Raw genomic sequence first — 22,818 nt, forward strand, 5'->3', positions numbered from 1 at the left:
GCCTCAACACCGTTGGAAGGGAGGAGAACCAATTAAGGTGGGGGGTGGGGTGGAACGAGCAGCTGTCTACCCTTAGCAGGAGGGCTCCTGATTACATACCTCTCCTGCTGCTGCTGCTGCTGCTGCTGGCTGTCCAGCAGCAGACTGAAGGTGGCTGCTGCTGTGCACAGGTATATAAAGGCTCAGAGCCTATTATGACACGCGCAGCCAGCGTTCCATTGCCACATTCCATCTACTGCAGGCAGGATACCTGGCTGGCTGAATGTCGCTGAGAAGCTCACAGAGACCGCCATAAGCAACAGTTTAACAGAATGCCACAGACTAATCAACCAAACTTTTTGGGTTGGGTTCTCTTTTATAGTCTGCAGGCATTAAATGAAAGAAGTCAGTGTTCCAGCAGAAGGAGACAACGTTTCAGAAAAGGCATTGTAGCAAACCAAAAAAGAAATTTTAAGCGCAGCAGAGTAACCAGCGCACATACCTGTTAGCTCAGGTGAGTTTAAAAGGCTGCTGTTGATAACAAGGGCATTTGCTAAATAGATGGTGTGTGTGCAACAATATACTGAAAGGTCAATTATATTGTGCAGCTTATCTCACCACCTGTAGTTATTTAGGTGAAAGCTCCAAAATGCTTGCCTAATATGTCTGTTTATCCAAAAGGAAGTAAAAAGGGAGAGCTAGAAAGATAGCATTGCATCACATTACATGGCAATGCAATGCACAGTTGCTGAAGTTGAACCAAAATGAGCTTGTAATCTGGCTTCTGCAACTTTGAACATGAAAAATCCAATGAGGAGAAGAAAAGCAAAGCCAAAGAGTCCATCCCAAAATCCGACAAACAAGCAAAATGAACAAAAAACATTGAATTCAATTCTTTCTGATTTTAGAAACTGCATTAAAGAAGGGGTGCACCGGTCCTGGAGATACTGCAATACCAGGTCAATGCGTGGAGTGGACAGAGCAAGCTCTTTTTCCATCTCCCTGTTCTAAAAATCCATTTAATATATGGTCCCCAGATAGGGGACGTATCAGATATTAAACTGATAAGAACAGATACTACACTTGATCTTAGCCAAAAGGCCGAGAAGCGATAACCAGAATTGGTTTCAAACTACGGAGCCACCCAAGGATCCTGAAAAGTCCATTTGTGGAGATGAGCTCCTGGACTCCCGTTAAGAAGACATGTTGTCAACCTCTAGATCCCTTACATGCCTGCACTTTTCGGCTTGCTGCTGCTGCAATCCACGCGTTTTAGATCTGCATAACTCCACCTCTTTAAACACAGCACCTTCACCCCCTGCTGTTCCCACCCGCCTCAACACCGTTGGAAGGGAGGAGAACCAATTAAGGCGGGGGGTGGGGTGGAACGAGCAGCTGTCTACCCTTAGCAGGAGGGCTCCTGATTACATACCTCTCCTGCTGCTGCTGCTGCTGCTGGCTGTCCAGCAGCAGACTGAAGGTGGCTGCTGCTGTGCACAGGTATATAAAGGCTCAGAGCCTATTATGACACGCGCAGCCAGCGTTCCATTGCCACATTCCATCTACTGCAGGCAGGATACCTGGCTGGCTGAATGTCGCTGAGAAGCTCACAGAGACCGCCATAAGCAACAGTTTAACAGAATGCCACAGACTAATCAACCAAACTTTTTGGGTTGGGTTCTCTTTTATAGTCTGCAGGCATTAAATGAAAGAAGTCAGTGTTCCAGCAGAAGGAGACAACGTTTCAGAAAAGGCATTGTAGCAAACCAAAAAAGAAATTTTAAGCGCAGCAGAGTAACCAGCGCACATACCTGTTAGCTCAGGTGAGTTTAAAAGGCTGCTGTTGATAACAAGGGCATTTGCTAAATAGATGGTGTGTGTGCAACAATATACTGAAAGGTCAATTATATTGTGCAGCTTATCTCACCACCTGTAGTTATTTAGGTGAAAGCTCCAAAATGCTTGCCTAATATGTCTGTTTATCCAAAAGGAAGTAAAAAGGGAGAGCTAGAAAGATAGCATTGCATCACATTACATGGCAATGCAATGCACAGTTGCTGAAGTTGAACCAAAATGAGCTTGTAATCTGGCTTCTGCAACTTTGAACATGAAAAATCCAATGAGGAGAAGAAAAGCAAAGCCAAAGAGTCCATCCCAAAATCCGACAAACAAGCAAAATGAACAAAAAAAATTGAATTCAATTCTTTCTGATTTTAGAAACTGCATTAAAGAAGGGGTGCACCGGTCCTGGAGATACTGCAATACCAGGTCAATGCGTGGAGTGGACAGAGCAAGCTCTTTTTCCATCTCCCTGTTCTAAAAATCCATTTAATATATGGTCCCCAGATAGGGGACGTATCAGATATTAAACTGATAAGAACAGATACTACACTTGATCTTAGCCAAAAGGCCGAGAAGCGATAACCAGAATTGGTTTCAAACTACGGAGCCACCCAAGGATCCTGAAAAGTCCATTTGTGGAGATGAGCTCCTGGACTCCCGTTAAGAAGACATGTTGTCAACCTCTAGATCCCTTACATGCCTGCACTTTTCGGCTTGCTGCTGCTGCAATCCACGCGTTTTAGATCTGCATAACTCCACCTCTTTAAACACAGCACCTTCACCCCCTGCTGTTCCCACCCGCCTCAACACCGTTGGAAGGGAGGAGAACCAATTAAGGCGGGGGGTGGGGTGGAACGAGCAGCTGTCTACCCTTAGCAGGAGGGCTCCTGATTGCATACCTCTCCTGCTGCTGCTGCTGCTGGCTGTCCAGCAGCAGACTGAAGGTGGCTGCTGCTGTGCACAGGTATATAAAGGCTCAGAGCCTATTATGACACGCGCAGCCAGCGTTCCATTGCCACATTCCATCTACTGCAGGCAGGATACCTGGCTGGCTGAATGTCGCTGAGAAGCTCACAGAGACCGCCATAAGCAACAGTTTAACAGAATGCCACAGACTAATCAACCAAACTTTTTGGGTTGGGTTCTCTTTTATAGTCTGCAGGCATTAAATGAAAGAAGTCAGTGTTCCAGCAGAAGGAGACAACGTTTCAGAAAAGGCATTGTAGCAAACCAAAAAAGAAATTTTAAGCGCAGCAGAGTAACCAGCGCACATACCTGTTAGCTCAGGTGAGTTTAAAAGGCTGCTGTTGATAACAAGGGCATTTGCTAAATAGATGGTGTGTGTGCAACAATATACTGAAAGGTCAATTATATTGTGCAGCTTATCTCACCACCTGTAGTTATTTAGGTGAAAGCTCCAAAATGCTTGCCTAATATGTCTGTTTATCCAAAAGGAAGTAAAAAGGGAGAGCTAGAAAGATAGCATTGCATCACATTACATGGCAATGCAATGCACAGTTGCTGAAGTTGAACCAAAATGAGCTTGTAATCTGGCTTCTGCAACTTTGAACATGAAAAATCCAATGAGGAGAAGAAAAGCAAAGCCAAAGAGTCCATCCCAAAATCCGACAAACAAGCAAAATGAACAAAAAACATTGAATTCAATTCTTTCTGATTTTAGAAACTGCATTAAAGAAGGGGTGCACCGGTCCTGGAGATACTGCAATACCAGGTCAATGCGTGGAGTGGACAGAGCAAGCTCTTTTTCCATCTCCCTGTTCTAAAAATCCATTTAATATATGGTCCCCAGATAGGGGACGTATCAGATATTAAACTGATAAGAACAGATACTACTCTTAGCCAAAAGGCCGAGAAGCGATAACCAGAATTGGTTTCAAACTACGGAGCCACCCAAGGATCCTGAAAAGTCCATTTGTGGAGATGAGCTCCTGGACTCCCGTTAAGAAGACATGTTGTCAACCTCTAGATCCCTTACATGCCTGCACTTTTCGGCTTGCTGCTGCTGCAATCCACGCGTTTTAGATCTGCATAACTCCACCTCTTTAAACACAGCACCTTCACCCCCTGCTGTTCCCACCCGCCTCAACACCGTTGGAAGGGAGGAGAACCAATTAAGGCGGGGGGTGGGGTGGAACGAGCAGCTGTCTACCCTTAGCAGGAGGGCTCCTGATTACATACCTCTCCTGCTGCTGCTGCTGCTGGCTGTCCAGCAGCAGACTGAAGGTGGCTGCTGCTGTGCACAGGTATATAAAGGCTCAGAGCCTATTATGACACGCGCAGCCAGCGTTCCATTGCCACATTCCATCTACTGCAGGCAGGATACCTGGCTGGCTGAATGTCGCTGAGAAGCTCACAGAGACCGCCATAAGCAACAGTTTAACAGAATGCCACAGACTAATCAACCAAACTTTTTGGGTTGGGTTCTCTTTTATAGTCTGCAGGCATTAAATGAAAGAAGTCAGTGTTCCAGCAGAAGGAGACAACGTTTCAGAAAAGGCATTGTAGCAAACCAAAAAAGAAATTTTAAGCGCAGCAGAGTAACCAGCGCACATACCTGTTAGCTCAGGTGAGTTTAAAAGGCTGCTGTTGATAACAAGGGCATTTGCTAAATAGATGGTGTGTGTGCAACAATATACTGAAAGGTCAATTATATTGTGCAGCTTATCTCACCACCTGTAGTTATTTAGGTGAAAGCTCCAAAATGCTTGCCTAATATGTCTGTTTATCCAAAAGGAAGTAAAAAGGGAGAGCTAGAAAGATAGCATTGCATCACATTACATGGCAATGCAATGCACAGTTGCTGAAGTTGAACCAAAATGAGCTTGTAATCTGGCTTCTGCAACTTTGAACATGAAAAATCCAATGAGGAGAAGAAAAGCAAAGCCAAAGAGTCCATCCCAAAATCCGACAAACAAGCAAAATGAACAAAAAACATTGAATTCAATTCTTTCTGATTTTAGAAACTGCATTAAAGAAGGGGTGCACCGGTCCTGGAGATACTGCAATACCAGGTCAATGCGTGGAGTGGACAGAGCAAGCTCTTTTTCCATCTCCCTGTTCTAAAAATCCATTTAATATATGGTCCCCAGATAGGGGACGTATCAGATATTAAACTGATAAGAACAGATACTACACTTGATCTTAGCCAAAAGGCCGAGAAGCGATAACCAGAATTGGTTTCAAACTACGGAGCCACCCAAGGATCCTGAAAAGTCCATTTGTGGAGATGAGCTCCTGGACTCCCGTTAAGAAGACATGTTGTCAACCTCTAGATCCCTTACATGCCTGCACTTTTCGGCTTGCTGCTGCTGCAATCCACGCGTTTTAGATCTGCATAACTCCACCTCTTTAAACACAGCACCTTCACCCCCTGCTGTTCCCACCCGCCTCAACACCGTTGGAAGGGAGGAGAACCAATTAAGGCGGGGGGTGGGGTGGAACGAGCAGCTGTCTACCCTTAGCAGGAGGGCTCCTGATTACATACCTCTCCTGCTGCTGCTGCTGCTGCTGGCTGTCCAGCAGCAGACTGAAGGTGGCTGCTGCTGTGCACAGGTATATAAAGGCTCAGAGCCTATTATGACACGCGCAGCCAGCGTTCCATTGCCACATTCCATCTACTGCAGGCAGGATACCTGGCTGGCTGAATGTCGCTGAGAAGCTCACAGAGACCGCCATAAGCAACAGTTTAACAGAATGCCACAGACTAATCAACCAAACTTTTTGGGTTGGGTTCTCTTTTATAGTCTGCAGGCATTAAATGAAAGAAGTCAGTGTTCCAGCAGAAGGAGACAACGTTTCAGAAAAGGCATTGTAGCAAACCAAAAAAGAAATTTTAAGCGCAGCAGAGTAACCAGCGCACATACCTGTTAGCTCAGGTGAGTTTAAAAGGCTGCTGTTGATAACAAGGGCATTTGCTAAATAGATGGTGTGTGTGCAACAATATACTGAAAGGTCAATTATATTGTGCAGCTTATCTCACCACCTGTAGTTATTTAGGTGAAAGCTCCAAAATGCTTGCCTAATATGTCTGTTTATCCAAAAGGAAGTAAAAAGGGAGAGCTAGAAAGATAGCATTGCATCACATTACATGGCAATGCAATGCACAGTTGCTGAAGTTGAACCAAAATGAGCTTGTAATCTGGCTTCTGCAACTTTGAACATGAAAAATCCAATGAGGAGAAGAAAAGCAAAGCCAAAGAGTCCATCCCAAAATCCGACAAACAAGCAAAATGAACAAAAAACATTGAATTCAATTCTTTCTGATTTTAGAAACTGCATTAAAGAAGGGGTGCACCGGTCCTGGAGATACTGCAATACCAGGTCAATGCGTGGAGTGGACAGAGCAAGCTCTTTTTCCATCTCCCTGTTCTAAAAATCCATTTAATATATGGTCCCCAGATAGGGGACGTATCAGATATTAAACTGATAAGAACAGATACTACACTTGATCTTAGCCAAAAGGCCGAGAAGCGATAACCAGAATTGGTTTCAAACTACGGAGCCACCCAAGGATCCTGAAAAGTCCATTTGTGGAGATGAGCTCCTGGACTCCCGTTAAGAAGACATGTTGTCAACCTCTAGATCCCTTACATGCCTGCACTTTTCGGCTTGCTGCTGCTGCAATCCACGCGTTTTAGATCTGCATAACTCCACCTCTTTAAACACAGCACCTTCACCCCCTGCTGTTCCCACCCGCCTCAACACCGTTGGAAGGGAGGAGAACCAATTAAGGTGGGGGGTGGGGTGGAACGAGCAGCTGTCTACCCTTAGCAGGAGGGCTCCTGATTACATACCTCTCCTGCTGCTGCTGCTGCTGCTGCTGGCTGTCCAGCAGCAGACTGAAGGTGGCTGCTGCTGTGCACAGGTATATAAAGGCTCAGAGCCTATTATGACACGCGCAGCCAGCGTTCCATTGCCACATTCCATCTACTGCAGGCAGGATACCTGGCTGGCTGAATGTCGCTGAGAAGCTCACAGAGACCGCCATAAGCAACAGTTTAACAGAATGCCACAGACTAATCAACCAAACTTTTTGGGTTGGGTTCTCTTTTATAGTCTGCAGGCATTAAATGAAAGAAGTCAGTGTTCCAGCAGAAGGAGACAACGTTTCAGAAAAGGCATTGTAGCAAACCAAAAAAGAAATTTTAAGCGCAGCAGAGTAACCAGCGCACATACCTGTTAGCTCAGGTGAGTTTAAAAGGCTGCTGTTGATAACAAGGGCATTTGCTAAATAGATGGTGTGTGTGCAACAATATACTGAAAGGTCAATTATATTGTGCAGCTTATCTCACCACCTGTAGTTATTTAGGTGAAAGCTCCAAAATGCTTGCCTAATATGTCTGTTTATCCAAAAGGAAGTAAAAAGGGAGAGCTAGAAAGATAGCATTGCATCACATTACATGGCAATGCAATGCACAGTTGCTGAAGTTGAACCAAAATGAGCTTGTAATCTGGCTTCTGCAACTTTGAACATGAAAAATCCAATGAGGAGAAGAAAAGCAAAGCCAAAGAGTCCATCCCAAAATCCGACAAACAAGCAAAATGAACAAAAAACATTGAATTCAATTCTTTCTGATTTTAGAAACTGCATTAAAGAAGGGGTGCACCGGTCCTGGAGATACTGCAATACCAGGTCAATGCGTGGAGTGGACAGAGCAAGCTCTTTTTCCATCTCCCTGTTCTAAAAATCCATTTAATATATGGTCCCCAGATAGGGGACGTATCAGATATTAAACTGATAAGAACAGATACTACACTTGATCTTAGCCAAAAGGCCGAGAAGCGATAACCAGAATTGGTTTCAAACTACGGAGCCACCCAAGGATCCTGAAAAGTCCATTTGTGGAGATGAGCTCCTGGACTCCCGTTAAGAAGACATGTTGTCAACCTCTAGATCCCTTACATGCCTGCACTTTTCGGCTTGCTGCTGCTGCAATCCACGCGTTTTAGATCTGCATAACTCCACCTCTTTAAACACAGCACCTTCACCCCCTGCTGTTCCCACCCGCCTCAACACCGTTGGAAGGGAGGAGAACCAATTAAGGCGGGGGGTGGGGTGGAACGAGCAGCTGTCTACCCTTAGCAGGAGGGCTCCTGATTACATACCTCTCCTGCTGCTGCTGCTGCTGGCTGTCCAGCAGCAGACTGAAGGTGGCTGCTGCTGTGCACAGGTATATAAAGGCTCAGAGCCTATTATGACACGCGCAGCCAGCGTTCCATTGCCACATTCCATCTACTGCAGGCAGGATACCTGGCTGGCTGAATGTCGCTGAGAAGCTCACAGAGACCGCCATAAGCAACAGTTTAACAGAATGCCACAGACTAATCAACCAAACTTTTTGGGTTGGGTTCTCTTTTATAGTCTGCAAGCATTAAATGAAAGAAGTCAGTGTTCCAGCAGAAGGAGACAACGTTTCAGAAAAGGCATTGTAGCAAACCAAAAAAGAAATTTTAAGCGCAGCAGAGTAACCAGCGCACATACCTGTTAGCTCAGGTGAGTTTAAAAGGCTGCTGTTGATAACAAGGGCATTTGCTAAATAGATGGTGTGTGTGCAACAATATACTGAAAGGTCAATTATATTGTGCAGCTTATCTCACCACCTGTAGTTATTTAGGTGAAAGCTCCAAAATGCTTGCCTAATATGTCTGTTTATCCAAAAGGAAGTAAAAAGGGAGAGCTAGAAAGATAGCATTGCATCACATTACATGGCAATGCAATGCACAGTTGCTGAAGTTGAACCAAAATGAGCTTGTAATCTGGCTTCTGCAACTTTGAACATGAAAAATCCAATGAGGAGAAGAAAAGCAAAGCCAAAGAGTCCATCCCAAAATCCGACAAACAAGCAAAATGAACAAAAAACATTGAATTCAATTCTTTCTGATTTTAGAAACTGCATTAAAGAAGGGGTGCACCGGTCCTGGAGATACTGCAATACCAGGTCAATGCGTGGAGTGGACAGAGCAAGCTCTTTTTCCATCTCCCTGTTCTAAAAATCCATTTAATATATGGTCCCCAGATAGGGGACGTATCAGATATTAAACTGATAAGAACAGATACTACACTTGATCTTAGCCAAAAGGCCGAGAAGCGATAACCAGAATTGGTTTCAAACTACGGAGCCACCCAAGGATCCTGAAAAGTCCATTTGTGGAGATGAGCTCCTGGACTCCCGTTAAGAAGACATGTTGTCAACCTCTAGATCCCTTACATGCCTGCACTTTTCGGCTTGCTGCTGCTGCAATCCACGCGTTTTAGATCTGCATAACTCCACCTCTTTAAACACAGCACCTTCACCCCCTGCTGTTCCCACCCGCCTCAACACCGTTGGAAGGGAGGAGAACCAATTAAGGCGGGGGGTGGGGTGGAACGAGCAGCTGTCTACCCTTAGCAGGAGGGCTCCTGATTACATACCTCTCCTGCTGCTGCTGCTGCTGGCTGTCCAGCAGCAGACTGAAGGTGGCTGCTGCTGTGCACAGGTATATAAAGGCTCAGAGCCTATTATGACACGCGCAGCCAGCGTTCCATTGCCACATTCCATCTACTGCAGGCAGGATACCTGGCTGGCTGAATGTCGCTGAGAAGCTCACAGAGACCGCCATAAGCAACAGTTTAACAGAATGCCACAGACTAATCAACCAAACTTTTTTGGGTTGGGTTCTCTTTTATAGTCTGCAGGCATTAAATGAAAGAAGTCAGTGTTCCAGCAGAAGGAGACAACGTTTCAGAAAAGGCATTGTAGCAAACCAAAAAAGAAATTTTAAGCGCAGCAGAGTAACCAGCGCACATACCTGTTAGCTCAGGTGAGTTTAAAAGGCTGCTGTTGATAACAAGGGCATTTGCTAAATAGATGGTGTGTGTGCAACAATATACTGAAAGGTCAATTATATTGTGCAGCTTATCTCACCACCTGTAGTTATTTAGGTGAAAGCTCCAAAATGCTTGCCTAATATGTCTGTTTATCCAAAAGGAAGTAAAAAGGGAGAGCTAGAAAGATAGCATTGCATCACATTACATGGCAATGCAATGCACAGTTGCTGAAGTTGAACCAAAATGAGCTTGTAATCTGGCTTCTGCAACTTTGAACATGAAAAATCCAATGAGGAGAAGAAAAGCAAAGCCAAAGAGTCCATCCCAAAATCCGACAAACAAGCAAAATGAACAAAAAACATTGAATTCAATTCTTTCTGATTTTAGAAACTGCATTAAAGAAGGGGTGCACCGGTCCTGGAGATACTGCAATACCAGGTCAATGCGTGGAGTGGACAGAGCAAGCTCTTTTTCCATCTCCCTGTTCTAAAAATCCATTTAATATATGGTCCCCAGATAGGGGACGTATCAGATATTAAACTGATAAGAACAGATACTACACTTGATCTTAGCCAAAAGGCCGAGAAGCGATAACCAGAATTGGTTTCAAACTACGGAGCCACCCAAGGATCCTGAAAAGTCCATTTGTGGAGATGAGCTCCTGGACTCCCGTTAAGAAGACATGTTGTCAACCTCTAGATCCCTTACATGCCTGCACTTTTCGGCTTGCTGCTGCTGCAATCCACGCGTTTTAGATCTGCATAACTCCACCTCTTTAAACACAGCACCTTCACCCCCTGCTGTTCCCACCCGCCTCAACACCGTTGGAAGGGAGGAGAACCAATTAAGGCGGGGGGTGGGGTGGAACGAGCAGCTGTCTACCCTTAGCAGGAGGGCTCCTGATTACATACCTCTCCTGCTGCTGCTGCTGCTGGCTGTCCAGCAGCAGACTGAAGGTGGCTGCTGCTGTGCACAGGTATATAAAGGCTCAGAGCCTATTATGACACGCGCAGCCAGCGTTCCATTGCCACATTCCATCTACTGCAGGCAGGATACCTGGCTGGCTGAATGTCGCTGAGAAGCTCACAGAGACCGCCATAAGCAACAGTTTAACAGAATGCCACAGACTAATCAACCAAACTTTTTGGGTTGGGTTCTCTTTTATAGTCTGCAGGCATTAAATGAAAGAAGTCAGTGTTCCAGCAGAAGGAGACAACGTTTCAGAAAAGGCATTGTAGCAAACCAAAAAAGAAATTTTAAGCGCAGCAGAGTAACCAGCGCACATACCTGTTAGCTCAGGTGAGTTTAAAAGGCTGCTGTTGATAACAAGGGCATTTGCTAAATAGATGGTGTGTGTGCAACAATATACTGAAAGGTCAATTATATTGTGCAGCTTATCTCACCACCTGTAGTTATTTAGGTGAAAGCTCCAAAATGCTTGCCTAATATGTCTGTTTATCCAAAAGGAAGTAAAAAGGGAGAGCTAGAAAGATAGCATTGCATCACATTACATGGCAATGCAATGCACAGTTGCTGAAGTTGAACCAAAATGAGCTTGTAATCTGGCTTCTGCAACTTTGAACATGAAAAATCCAATGAGGAGAAGAAAAGCAAAGCCAAAGAGTCCATCCCAAAATCCGACAAACAAGCAAAATGAACAAAAAAACATTGAATTCAATTCTTTCTGATTTTAGAAACTGCATTAAAGAAGGGGTGCACCGGTCCTGGAGATACTGCAATACCAGGTCAATGCGTGGAGTGGACAGAGCAAGCTCTTTTTCCATCTCCCTGTTCTAAAAATCCATTTAATATATGGTCCCCAGATAGGGGACGTATCAGATATTAAACTGATAAGAACAGATACTACACTTGATCTTAGCCAAAAGGCCGAGAAGCGATAACCAGAATTGGTTTCAAACTACGGAGCCACCCAAGGATCCTGAAAAGTCCATTTGTGGAGATGAGCTCCTGGACTCCCGTTAAGAAGACATGTTGTCAACCTCTAGATCCCTTACATGCCTGCACTTTTCGGCTTGCTGCTGCTGCAATCCACGCGTTTTAGATCTGCATAACTCCACCTCTTTAAACACAGCACCTTCACCCCCTGCTGTTCCCACCCGCCTCAACACCGTTGGAAGGGAGGAGAACCAATTAAGGCGGGGGGTGGGGTGGAACGAGCAGCTGTCTACCCTTAGCAGGAGGGCTCCTGATTACATACCTCTCCTGCTGCTGCTGCTGGCTGTCCAGCAGCAGACTGAAGGTGGCTGCTGCTGTGCACAGGTATATAAAGGCTCAGAGCCTATTATGACACGCACAGCCAGCGTTCCATTGCCACATTCCATCTACTGCAGGCAGGATACCTGGCTGGCTGAATGTCGCTGAGAAGCTCACAGAGACTGCCATAAGCAACAGTTTAACAGAATGCCACAGACTAATCAACCAAACTTTTTGGGTTGGGTTCTCTTTTATAGTCTGCAGGCATTAAATGAAAGAAGTCAGTGTTCCAGCAGAAGGAGACAACGTTTCAGAAAAGGCATTGTAGCAAACCAAAAAAGAAATTTTAAGCGCAGCAGAGTAACCAGCGCACATACCTGTTAGCTCAGGTGAGTTTAAAAGGCTGCTGTTGATAACAAGGGCATTTGCTAAATAGATGGTGTGTGTGCAACAATATACTGAAAGGTCAATTATATTGTGCAGCTTATCTCACCACCTGTAGTTATTTAGGTGAAAGCTCCAAAATGCTTGCCTAATATGTCTGTTTATCCAAAAGGAAGTAAAAAGGGAGAGCTAGAAAGATAGCATTGCATCACATTACATGGCAATGCAATGCACAGTTGCTGAAGTTGAACCAAAATGAGCTTGTAATCTGGCTTCTGCAACTTTGAACATGAAAAATCCAATGAGGAGAAGAAAAGCAAAGCCAAAGAGTCCATCCCAAAATCCGACAAACAAGCAAAATGAACAAAAAACATTGAATTCAATTCTTTCTGATTTTAGAAACTGCATTAAAGAAGGGGTGCACCGGTCCTGGAGATACTGCAATACCAGGTCAATGCGTGGAGTGGACAGAGCAAGCTCTTTTTCCATCTCCCTGTTCTAAAAATCCATTTAATATATGGTCCCCAGATAGGGGACGTATCAGATATTAAACTGATAAGAACAGATACTACACTTGATCTTAGCCAAAAGGCCGAGAAGCGATAACCAGAATTGGTTTCAAACTACGGAGCCACCCAAGGATCCTGAAAAGTCCATTTGTGGAGATGAGCTCCTGGACTCCCGTTAAGAAGACATGTTGTCAACCTCTAGATCCCTTACATGCCTGCACTTTTCGGCTTGCTGCTGCTGCAATCCACGCGTTTTAGATCTGCATAACTCCACCTCTTTAAACACAGCACCTTCACCCCCTGCTGTTCCCACCCGCCTCAACACCGTTGGAAGGGAGGAGAACCAATTAAGGCGGGGGGTGGGGTGGAACGAGCAGCTGTCTACCCTTAGCAGGAGGGCTCCTGATTACATACCTCTCCTGCTGCTGCTGCTGCTGGCTGTCCAGCAGCAGACTGAAGGTGGCTGCTGCTGTGCACAGGTATATAAAGGCTCAGAGCCTATTATGACACGCGCAGCCAGCGTTCCATTGCCACATTCCATCTACTGCAGGCAGGATACCTGGCTGGCTGAATGTCGCTGAGAAGCTCACAGAGACCGCCATAAGCAACAGTTTAACAGAATGCCACAGACTAATCAACCAAACTTTTTGGGTTGGGTTCTCTTTTATAGTCTGCAGGCATTAAATGAAAGAAGTCAGTGTTCCAGCAGAAGGAGACAACGTTTCAGAAAAGGCATTGCAGCAAACCAAAAAAGAAATTTTAAGCGCAGCAGAGTAACCAGCGCACATACCTGTTAGCTCAGGTGAGTTTAAAAGGCTGCTGTTGATAACAAGGGCATTTGCTAAATAGATGGTGTGTGTGCAACAATATACTGAAAGGTCAATTATATTGTGCAGCTTATCTCACCACCTGTAGTTATTTAGGTGAAAGCTCCAAAATGCTTGCCTAATATGTCTGTTTATCCAAAAGGAAGTAAAAAGGGAGAGCTAGAAAGATAGCATTGCATCACATTACATGGCAATGCAATGCACAGTTGCTGAAGTTGAACCAAAATGAGCTTGTAATCTGGCTTCTGCAACTTTGAACATGAAAAATCCAATGAGGAGAAGAAAAGCAAAGCCAAAGAGTCCATCCCAAAATCCGACAAACAAGCAAAATGAACAAAAAACATTGAATTCAATTCTTTCTGATTTTAGAAACTGCATTAAAGAAGGGGTGCACCGGTCCTGGAGATACTGCAATACCAGGTCAATGCGTGGAGTGGACAGAGCAAGCTCTTTTTCCATCTCCCTGTTCTAAAAATCCATTTAATATGTGGTCCCCAGATAGGGGACGTATCAGATATTAAACTGATAAGAACAGATACTACACTTGATCATAGCCAAAAGGCCGAGAAGCGATAACCAGAATTGGTTTCAAACTACGGAGCCACCCAAGGATCCTGAAAAGTCCATTTGTGGAGATGAGCTCCTGGACTCCCGTTAAGAAGACATGTTGTCAACCTCTAGATCCCTTACATGCCTGCACTTTTCGGCTTGCTGCTGCTGCAATCCACGCGTTTTAGATCTGCATAACTCCACCTCTTTAAACACAGCACCTTCACCCCCTGCTGTTCCCACCCGCCTCAACACCGTTGGAAGGGAGGAGAACCAATTAAGGCGGGGGGTGGGGTGGAACGAGCAGCTGTCTACCCTTAGCAGGAGGGCTCCTGATTGCATACCTCTCCTGCTGCTGCTGCTGCTGGCTGTCCAGCAGCAGACTGAAGGTGGCTGCTGCTGTGCACAGGTATATAAAGGCTCAGAGCCTATTATGACACGCGCAGCCAGCGTTCCATTGCCACATTCCATCTACTGCAGGCAGGATACCTGGCTGGCTGAATGTCGCTGAGAAGCTCACAGAGACCGCCATAAGCAACAGTTTAACAGAATGCCACAGACTAATCAACCAAACTTTTTGGGTTGGGTTCTCTTTTATAGTCTGCAGGCATTAAATGAAAGAAGTCAGTGTTCCAGCAGAAGGAGACAACGTTTCAGAAAAGGCATTGTAGCAAACCAAAAAAGAAATTTTAAGCGCAGCAGAGTAACCAGCGCACATACCTGTTAGCTCAGGTGAGTTTAAAAGGCTGCTGTTGATAACAAGGGCATTTGCTAAATAGATGGTGTGTGTGCAACAATATACTGAAAGGTCAATTATATTGTGCAGCTTATCTCACCACCTGTAGTTATTTAGGTGAAAGCTCCAAAATGCTTGCCTAATATGTCTGTTTATCCAAAAGGAAGTAAAAAGGGAGAGCTAGAAAGATAGCATTGCATCACATTACATGGCAATGCAATGCACAGTTGCTGAAGTTGAACCAAAATGAGCTTGTAATCTGGCTTCTGCAACTTTGAACATGAAAAATCCAATGAGGAGAAGAAAAGCAAAGCCAAAGAGTCCATCCCAAAATCCGACAAACAAGCAAAATGAACAAAAAACATTGAATTCAATTCTTTCTGATTTTAGAAACTGCATTAAAGAAGGGGTGCACCGGTCCTGGAGATACTGCAATACCAGGTCAATGCGTGGAGTGGACAGAGCAAGCTCTTTTTCCATCTCCCTGTTCTAAAAATCCATTTAATATATGGTCCCCAGATAGGGGACGTATCAGATATTAAACTGATAAGAACAGATACTACACTTGATCTTAGCCAAAAGGCCGAGAAGCGATAACCAGAATTGGTTTCAAACTACGGAGCCACCCAAGGATCCTGAAAAGTCCATTTGTGGAGATGAGCTCCTGGACTCCCGTTAAGAAGACATGTTGTCAACCTCTAGATCCCTTACATGCCTGCACTTTTCGGCTTGCTGCTGCTGCAATCCACGCGTTTTAGATCTGCATAACTCCACCTCTTTAAACACAGCACCTTCACCCCCTGCTGTTCCCACCCGCCTCAACACCGTTGGAAGGGAGGAGAACCAATTAAGGCGGGGGGTGGGGTGGAACGAGCAGCTGTCTACCCTTAGCAGGAGGGCTCCTGATTACATACCTCTCCTGCTGCTGCTGCTGGCTGTCCAGCAGCAGACTGAAGGTGGCTGCTGCTGTGCACAGGTATATAAAGGCTCAGAGCCTATTATGACACGCGCAGCCAGCGTTCCATTGCCACATTCCATCTACTGCAGGCAGGATACCTGGCTGGCTGAATGTCGCTGAGAAGCTCACAGAGACCGCCATAAGCAACAGTTTAACAGAATGCCACAGACTAATCAACCAAACTTTTTGGGTTGGGTTCTCTTTTATAGTCTGCAGGCATTAAATGAAAGAAGTCAGTGTTCCAGCAGAAGGAGACAACGTTTCAGAAAAGGCATTGTAGCAAACCAAAAAAGAAATTTTAAGCGCAGCAGAGTAACCAGCGCACATACCTGTTAGCTCAGGTGAGTTTAAAAGGCTGCTGTTGATAACAAGGGCATTTGCTAAATAGATGGTGTGTGTGCAACAATATACTGAAAGGTCAATTATATTGTGCAGCTTATCTCACCACCTGTAGTTATTTAGGTGAAAGCTCCAAAATGCTTGCCTAATATGTCTGTTTATCCAAAAGGAAGTAAAAAGGGAGAGCTAGAAAGATAGCATTGCATCACATTACATGGCAATGCAATGCACAGTTGCTGAAGTTGAACCAAAATGAGCTTGTAATCTGGCTTCTGCAACTTTGAACATGAAAAATCCAATGAGGAGAAGAAAAGCAAAGCCAAAGAGTCCATCCCAAAATCCGACAAACAAGCAAAATGAACAAAAAACATTGAATTCAATTCTTTCTGATTTTAGAAACTGCATTAAAGAAGGGGTGCACCGGTCCTGGAGATACTGCAATACCAGGTCAATGCGTGGAGTGGACAGAGCAAGCTCTTTTTCCATCTCCCTGTTCTAAAAATCCATTTAATATATGGTCCCCAGATAGGGGACGTATCAGATATTAAACTGATAAGAACAGATACTACACTTGATCTTAGCCAAAAGGCCGAGAAGCGATAACCAGAATTGGTTTCAAACTACGGAGCCACCCAAGGATCCTGAAAAGTCCATTTGTGGAGATGAGCTCCTGGACTCCCGTTAAGAAGACATGTTGTCAACCTCTAGATCCCTTACATGCCTGCACTTTTCGGCTTGCTGCTGCTGCAATCCACGCGTTTTAGATCTGCATAACTCCACCTCTTTAAACACAGCACCTTCACCCCCTGCTGTTCCCACCCGCCTCAACACCGTTGGAAGGGAGGAGAACCAATTAAGGCGGGGGGTGGGGTGGAACGAGCAGCTGTCTACCCTTAGCAGGAGGGCTCCTGATTACATACCTCTCCTGCTGCTGCTGCTGGCTGTCCAGCAGCAGACTGAAGGTGGCTGCTGCTGTGCACAGGTATATAAAGGCTCAGAGCCTATTATGACACGCGCAGCCAGCGTTCCATTGCCACATTCCATCTACTGCAGGCAGGATACCTGGCTGGCTGAATGTCGCTGAGAAGCTCACAGAGACCGCCATAAGCAACAGTTTAACAGAATGCCACAGACTAATCAACCAAACTTTTTGGGTTGGGTTCTCTTTTATAGTCTGCAGGCATTAAATGAAAGAAGTCAGTGTTCCAGCAGAAGGAGACAACGTTTCAGAAAAGGCATTGTAGCAAACCAAAATAGAAATTTTAAGCGCAGCAGAGTAACCAGCGCACATACCTGTTAGCTCAGGTGAGTTTAAAAGGCTGCTGTTGATAACAAGGGCATTTGCTAAATAGATGGTGTGTGTGCAACAATATACTGAAAGGTCAATTATATTGTGCAGCTTATCTCACCACCTGTAGTTATTTAGGTGAAAGCTCCAAAATGCTTGCCTAATATGTCTGTTTATCCAAAAGGAAGTAAAAAGGGAGAGCTAGAAAGATAGCATTGCATCACATTACATGGCAATGCAATGCACAGTTGCTGAAGTTGAACCAAAATGAGCTTGTAATCTGGCTTCTGCAACTTTGAACATGAAAAATCCAATGAGGAGAAGAAAAGCAAAGCCAAAGAGTCCATCCCAAAATCCGACAAACAAGCAAAATGAACAAAAAACATTGAATTCAATTCTTTCTGATTTTAGAAACTGCATTAAAGAAGGGGTGCACCGGTCCTGGAGATACTGCAATACCAGGTCAATGCGTGGAGTGGACAGAGCAAGCTCTTTTTCCATCTCCCTGTTCTAAAAATCCATTTAATATATGGTCCCCAGATAGGGGACGTATCAGATATTAAACTGATAAGAACAGATACTACACTTGATCTTAGCCAAAAGGCCGAGAAGCGATAACCAGAATTGGTTTCAAACTACGGAGCCACCCAAGGATCCTGAAAAGTCCATTTGTGGAGATGAGCTCCTGGACTCCCGTTAAGAAGACATGTTGTCAACCTCTAGATCCCTTACATGCCTGCACTTTTCGGCTTGCTGCTGCTGCAATCCACGCGTTTTAGATCTGCATAACTCCACCTCTTTAAACACAGCACCTTCACCCCCTGCTGTTCCCACCCGCCTCAACACCGTTGGAAGGGAGGAGAACCAATTAAGGCGGGGGGTGGGGTGGAACGAGCAGCTGTCTACCCTTAGCAGGAGGGCTCCTGATTGCATACCTCTCCTGCTGCTGCTGCTGCTGGCTGTCCAGCAGCAGACTGAAGGTGGCTGCTGCTGTGCACAGGTATATAAAGGCTCAGAGCCTATTATGACACGCGCAGCCAGCGTTCCATTGCCACATTCCATCTACTGCAGGCAGGATACCTGGCTGGCTGAATGTCGCTGAGAAGCTCACAGAGACCGCCATAAGCAACAGTTTAACAGAATGCCACAGACTAATCAACCAAACTTTTTGGGTTGGGTTCTCTTTTATAGTCTGCAGGCATTAAATGAAAGAAGTCAGTGTTCCAGCAGAAGGAGACAACGTTTCAGAAAAGGCATTGTAGCAAACCAAAAAAGAAATTTTAAGCGCAGCAGAGTAACCAGCGCACATACCTGTTAGCTCAGGTGAGTTTAAAAGGCTGCTGTTGATAACAAGGGCATTTGCTAAATAGATGGTGTGTGTGCAACAATATACTGAAAGGTCAATTATATTGTGCAGCTTATCTCACCACCTGTAGTTATTTAGGTGAAAGCTCCAAAATGCTTGCCTAATATGTCTGTTTATCCAAAAGGAAGTAAAGAGGGAGAGCTAGAAAGATAGCATTGCATCACATTACATGGCAATGCAATGCACAGTTGCTGAAGTTGAACCAAAATGAGCTTGTAATCTGGCTTCTGCAACTTTGAACATGAAAAATCCAATGAGGAGAAGAAAAGCAAAGCCAAAGAGTCCATCCCAAAATCCGACAAACAAGCAAAATGAACAAAAAACATTGAATTCAATTCTTTCTGATTTTAGAAACTGCATTAAAGAAGGGGTGCACCGGTCCTGGAGATACTGCAATACCAGGTCAATGCGTGGAGTGGACAGAGCAAGCTCTTTTTCCATCTCCCTGTTCTAAAAATCCATTTAATATATGGTCCCCAGATAGGGGACGTATCAGATATTAAACTGATAAGAACAGATACTACACTTGATCTTAGCCAAAAGGCCGAGAAGCGATAACCAGAATTGGTTTCAAACTACGGAGCCACCCAAGGATCCTGAAAAGTCCATTTGTGGAGATGAGCTCCTGGACTCCCGTTAAGAAGACATGTTGTCAACCTCTAGATCCCTTACATGCCTGCACTTTTCGGCTTGCTGCTGCTGCAATCCACGCGTTTTAGATCTGCATAACTCCACCTCTTTAAACACAGCACCTTCACCCCCTGCTGTTCCCACCCGCCTCAACACCGTTGGAAGGGAGGAGAACCAATTAAGGCGGGGGGTGGGGTGGAACGAGCAGCTGTCTACCCTTAGCAGGAGGGCTCCTGATTACATACCTCTCCTGCTGCTGCTGCTGCTGGCTGTCCAGCAGCAGACTGAAGGTGGCTGCTGCTGTGCACAGGTATATAAAGGCTCAGAGCCTATTATGACACGCGCAGCCAGCGTTCCATTGCCACATTCCATCTACTGCAGGCAGGATACCTGGCTGGCTGAATGTCGCTGAGAAGCTCACAGAGACCGCCATAAGCAACAGTTTAACAGAATGCCACAGACTAATCAACCAAACTTTTTGGGTTGGGTTCTCTTTTATAGTCTGCAGGCATTAAATGAAAGAAGTCAGTGTTCCAGCAGAAGGAGACAACGTTTCAGAAAAGGCATTGTAGCAAACCAAAAAAGAAATTTTAAGCGCAGCAGAGTAACCAGCGCACATACCTGTTAGCTCAGGTGAGTTTAAAAGGCTGCTGTTGATAACAAGGGCATTTGCTAAATAGATGGTGTGTGTGCAACAATATACTGAAAGGTCAATTATATTGTGCAGCTTATCTCACCACCTGTAGTTATTTAGGTGAAAGCTCCAAAATGCTTGCCTAATATGTCTGTTTATCCAAAAGGAAGTAAAAAGGGAGAGCTAGAAAGATAGCATTGCATCACATTACATGGCAATGCAATGCACAGTTGCTGAAGTTGAACCAAAATGAGCTTGTAATCTGGCTTCTGCAACTTTGAACATGAAAAATCCAATGAGGAGAAGAAAAGCAAAGCCAAAGAGTCCATCCCAAAATCCGACAAACAAGCAAAATGAACAAAAAACATTGAATTCAATTCTTTCTGATTTTAGAAACTGCATTAAAGAAGGGGTGCACCGGTCCTGGAGATAATGCAATACCAGGTCAATGCGTGGAGTGGACAGAGCAAGCTCTTTTTCCATCTCCCTGTTCTAAAAATCCATTTAATATATGGTCCCCAGATAGGGGACGTATCAGATATTAAACTGATAAGAACAGATACTACACTTGATCTTAGCCAAAAGGCCGAGAAGCGATAACCAGAATTGGTTTCAAACTACGGAGCCACCCAAGGATCCTGAAAAGTCCATTTGTGGAGATGAGCTCCTGGACTCCCGTTAAGAAGACATGTTGTCAACCTCTAGATCCCTTACATGCCTGCACTTTTCGGCTTGCTGCTGCTGCAATCCACGCGTTTTAGATCTGCATAACTCCACCTCTTTAAACACAGCACCTTCACCCCCTGCTGTTCCCACCCGCCTCAACACCGTTGGAAGGGAGGAGAACCAATTAAGGCGGGGGGTGGGGTGGAACGAGCAGCTGTCTACCCTTAGCAGGAGGGCTCCTGATTACATACCTCTCCTGCTGCTGCTGCTGCTGGCTGTCCAGCAGCAGACTGAAGGTGGCTGCTGCTGTGCACAGGTATATAAAGGCTCAGAGCCTATTATGACACGCGCAGCCAGCGTTCCATTGCCACATTCCATCTACTGCAGGCAGGATACCTGGCTGGCTGAATGTCGCTGAGAAGCTCACAGAGACTGCCATAAGCAACAGTTTAACAGAATGCCACAGACTAATCAACCAAACTTTTTGGGTTGGGTTCTCTTTTATAGTCTGCAGGCATTAAATGAAAGAAGTCAGTGTTCCAGCAGAAGGAGACAACGTTTCAGAAAAGGCATTGTAGCAAACCAAAAAAGAAATTTTAAGCGCAGCAGAGTAACCAGCGCACATACCTGTTAGCTCAGGTGAGTTTAAAAGGCTGCTGTTGATAACAAGGGCATTTGCTAAATAGATGGTGTGTGTGCAACAATATACTGAAAGGTCAATTATATTGTGCAGCTTATCTCACCACCTGTAGTTATTTAGGTGAAAGCTCCAAAATGCTTGCCTAATATGTCTGTTTATCCAAAAGGAAGTAAAAAGGGAGAGCTAGAAAGATAGCATTGCATCACATTACATGGCAATGCAATGCACAGTTGCTGAAGTTGAACCAAAATGAGCTTGTAATCTGGCTTCTGCAACTTTGAACATGAAAAATCCAATGAGGAGAAGAAAAGCAAAGCCAAAGAGTCCATCCCAAAATCTGACAAACAAGCAAAATGAACAAAAAACATTGAATTCAATTCTTTCTGATTTTAGAAACTGCATTAAAGAAGGGGTGCACCGGTCCTGGAGATACTGCAATACCAGGTCAATGCGTGGAGTGGACAGAGCAAGCTCTTTTTCCATCTCCCTGTTCTAAAAATCCATTTAATATATGGTCCCCAGATAGGGGACGTATCAGATATTAAACTGATAAGAACAGATACTACACTTGATCTTAGCCAAAAGGCCGAGAAGCGATAACCAGAATTGGTTTCAAACTACGGAGCCACCCAAGGATCCTGAAAAGTCCATTTGTGGAGATGAGCTCCTGGACTCCCGTTAAGAAGACATGTTGTCAACCTCTAGATCCCTTACATGCCTGCACTTTTCGGCTTGCTGCTGCTGCAATCCACGCGTTTTAGATCTGCATAACTCCACCTCTTTAAACACAGCACCTTCACCCCCTGCTGTTCCCACCCGCCTCAACACCGTTGGAAGGGAGGAGAACCAATTAAGGCGGGGGGTGGGGTGGAACGAGCAGCTGTCTACCCTTAGCAGGAGGGCTCCTGATTACATACCTCTCCTGCTGCTGCTGCTGGCTGTCCAGCAGCAGACTGAAGGTGGCTGCTGCTGTGCACAGGTATATAAAGGCTCAGAGCCTATTATGACACGCGCAGCCAGCGTTCCATTGCCACATTCCATCTACTGCAGGCAGGATACCTGGCTGGCTGAATGTCGCTGAGAAGCTCACAGAGACTGCCATAAGCAACAGTTTAACAGAATGCCACAGACTAATCAACCAAACTTTTTGGGTTGGGTTCTCTTTTATAGTCTGCAGGCATTAAATGAAAGAAGTCAGTGTTCCAGCAGAAGGAGACAACGTTTCAGAAAAGGCATTGTAGCAAACCAAAAAAGAAATTTTAAGCGCAGCAGAGTAACCAGCGCACATACCTGTTAGCTCAGGTGAGTTTAAAAGGCTGCTGTTGATAACAAGGGCATTTGCTAAATAGATGGTGTGTGTGCAACAATATACTGAAAGGTCAATTATATTGTGCAGCTTATCTCACCACCTGTAGTTATTTAGGTGAAA

General features: G+C 45.0%; 17 non-coding genes across 17 annotated transcripts; all 17 read right to left on the reverse strand.

Moving 5' to 3' along the window:
- Window positions 1-901: 901 nt before the first annotated feature.
- On the reverse strand, window positions 902-1,092 carry LOC141215205 (U2 spliceosomal RNA). The gene has a single exon (XR_012284323.1). It is a non-coding gene; the product is annotated as a U2 spliceosomal RNA (small nuclear RNA).
- A 1,118-nt stretch (window positions 1,093-2,210) lies between these two features.
- On the reverse strand, window positions 2,211-2,401 carry LOC141215011 (U2 spliceosomal RNA). The gene has a single exon (XR_012284160.1). It is a non-coding gene; the product is annotated as a U2 spliceosomal RNA (small nuclear RNA).
- A 1,115-nt stretch (window positions 2,402-3,516) lies between these two features.
- LOC141215102 (U2 spliceosomal RNA) lies at window positions 3,517-3,701 on the reverse strand. The gene has a single exon (XR_012284247.1). It is a non-coding gene; the product is annotated as a U2 spliceosomal RNA (small nuclear RNA).
- Window positions 3,702-4,816: 1,115 nt separating this feature from the next.
- Window positions 4,817-5,007, reverse strand: LOC141215012 (U2 spliceosomal RNA). Its single transcript, XR_012284161.1, has one exon. It is a non-coding gene; the product is annotated as a U2 spliceosomal RNA (small nuclear RNA).
- Window positions 5,008-6,125: 1,118 nt separating this feature from the next.
- On the reverse strand, window positions 6,126-6,316 carry LOC141215013 (U2 spliceosomal RNA). Its single transcript, XR_012284162.1, has one exon. It is a non-coding gene; the product is annotated as a U2 spliceosomal RNA (small nuclear RNA).
- A 1,121-nt stretch (window positions 6,317-7,437) lies between these two features.
- On the reverse strand, window positions 7,438-7,628 carry LOC141215014 (U2 spliceosomal RNA). The gene has a single exon (XR_012284163.1). It is a non-coding gene; the product is annotated as a U2 spliceosomal RNA (small nuclear RNA).
- Window positions 7,629-8,743: 1,115 nt separating this feature from the next.
- Window positions 8,744-8,934, reverse strand: LOC141215015 (U2 spliceosomal RNA). Its single transcript, XR_012284164.1, has one exon. It is a non-coding gene; the product is annotated as a U2 spliceosomal RNA (small nuclear RNA).
- Window positions 8,935-10,050: 1,116 nt separating this feature from the next.
- Window positions 10,051-10,241, reverse strand: LOC141215017 (U2 spliceosomal RNA). Its single transcript, XR_012284166.1, has one exon. It is a non-coding gene; the product is annotated as a U2 spliceosomal RNA (small nuclear RNA).
- A 1,116-nt stretch (window positions 10,242-11,357) lies between these two features.
- Window positions 11,358-11,548, reverse strand: LOC141215018 (U2 spliceosomal RNA). Its single transcript, XR_012284167.1, has one exon. It is a non-coding gene; the product is annotated as a U2 spliceosomal RNA (small nuclear RNA).
- Window positions 11,549-12,660: 1,112 nt separating this feature from the next.
- LOC141215019 (U2 spliceosomal RNA) lies at window positions 12,661-12,851 on the reverse strand. The gene has a single exon (XR_012284168.1). It is a non-coding gene; the product is annotated as a U2 spliceosomal RNA (small nuclear RNA).
- A 1,115-nt stretch (window positions 12,852-13,966) lies between these two features.
- Window positions 13,967-14,157, reverse strand: LOC141215090 (U2 spliceosomal RNA). The gene has a single exon (XR_012284236.1). It is a non-coding gene; the product is annotated as a U2 spliceosomal RNA (small nuclear RNA).
- Window positions 14,158-15,272: 1,115 nt separating this feature from the next.
- Window positions 15,273-15,463, reverse strand: LOC141215020 (U2 spliceosomal RNA). The gene has a single exon (XR_012284169.1). It is a non-coding gene; the product is annotated as a U2 spliceosomal RNA (small nuclear RNA).
- A 1,112-nt stretch (window positions 15,464-16,575) lies between these two features.
- Window positions 16,576-16,766, reverse strand: LOC141215022 (U2 spliceosomal RNA). Its single transcript, XR_012284170.1, has one exon. It is a non-coding gene; the product is annotated as a U2 spliceosomal RNA (small nuclear RNA).
- Window positions 16,767-17,878: 1,112 nt separating this feature from the next.
- Window positions 17,879-18,069, reverse strand: LOC141215023 (U2 spliceosomal RNA). Its single transcript, XR_012284171.1, has one exon. It is a non-coding gene; the product is annotated as a U2 spliceosomal RNA (small nuclear RNA).
- A 1,115-nt stretch (window positions 18,070-19,184) lies between these two features.
- Window positions 19,185-19,375, reverse strand: LOC141215024 (U2 spliceosomal RNA). The gene has a single exon (XR_012284172.1). It is a non-coding gene; the product is annotated as a U2 spliceosomal RNA (small nuclear RNA).
- Window positions 19,376-20,490: 1,115 nt separating this feature from the next.
- LOC141215010 (U2 spliceosomal RNA) lies at window positions 20,491-20,681 on the reverse strand. The gene has a single exon (XR_012284159.1). It is a non-coding gene; the product is annotated as a U2 spliceosomal RNA (small nuclear RNA).
- A 1,115-nt stretch (window positions 20,682-21,796) lies between these two features.
- LOC141215025 (U2 spliceosomal RNA) lies at window positions 21,797-21,987 on the reverse strand. The gene has a single exon (XR_012284173.1). It is a non-coding gene; the product is annotated as a U2 spliceosomal RNA (small nuclear RNA).
- Window positions 21,988-22,818: the final 831 nt, after the last annotated feature.

Source organism: Phyllobates terribilis, unplaced genomic scaffold, assembly GCF_046119375.1.
Source record: "Phyllobates terribilis strain yellow unplaced genomic scaffold, ASM4611937v1 Scaffold_230__1_contigs__length_3167835, whole genome shotgun sequence".
Classification (NCBI taxonomy): Eukaryota; Metazoa; Chordata; class Amphibia; order Anura; family Dendrobatidae; genus Phyllobates; species Phyllobates terribilis.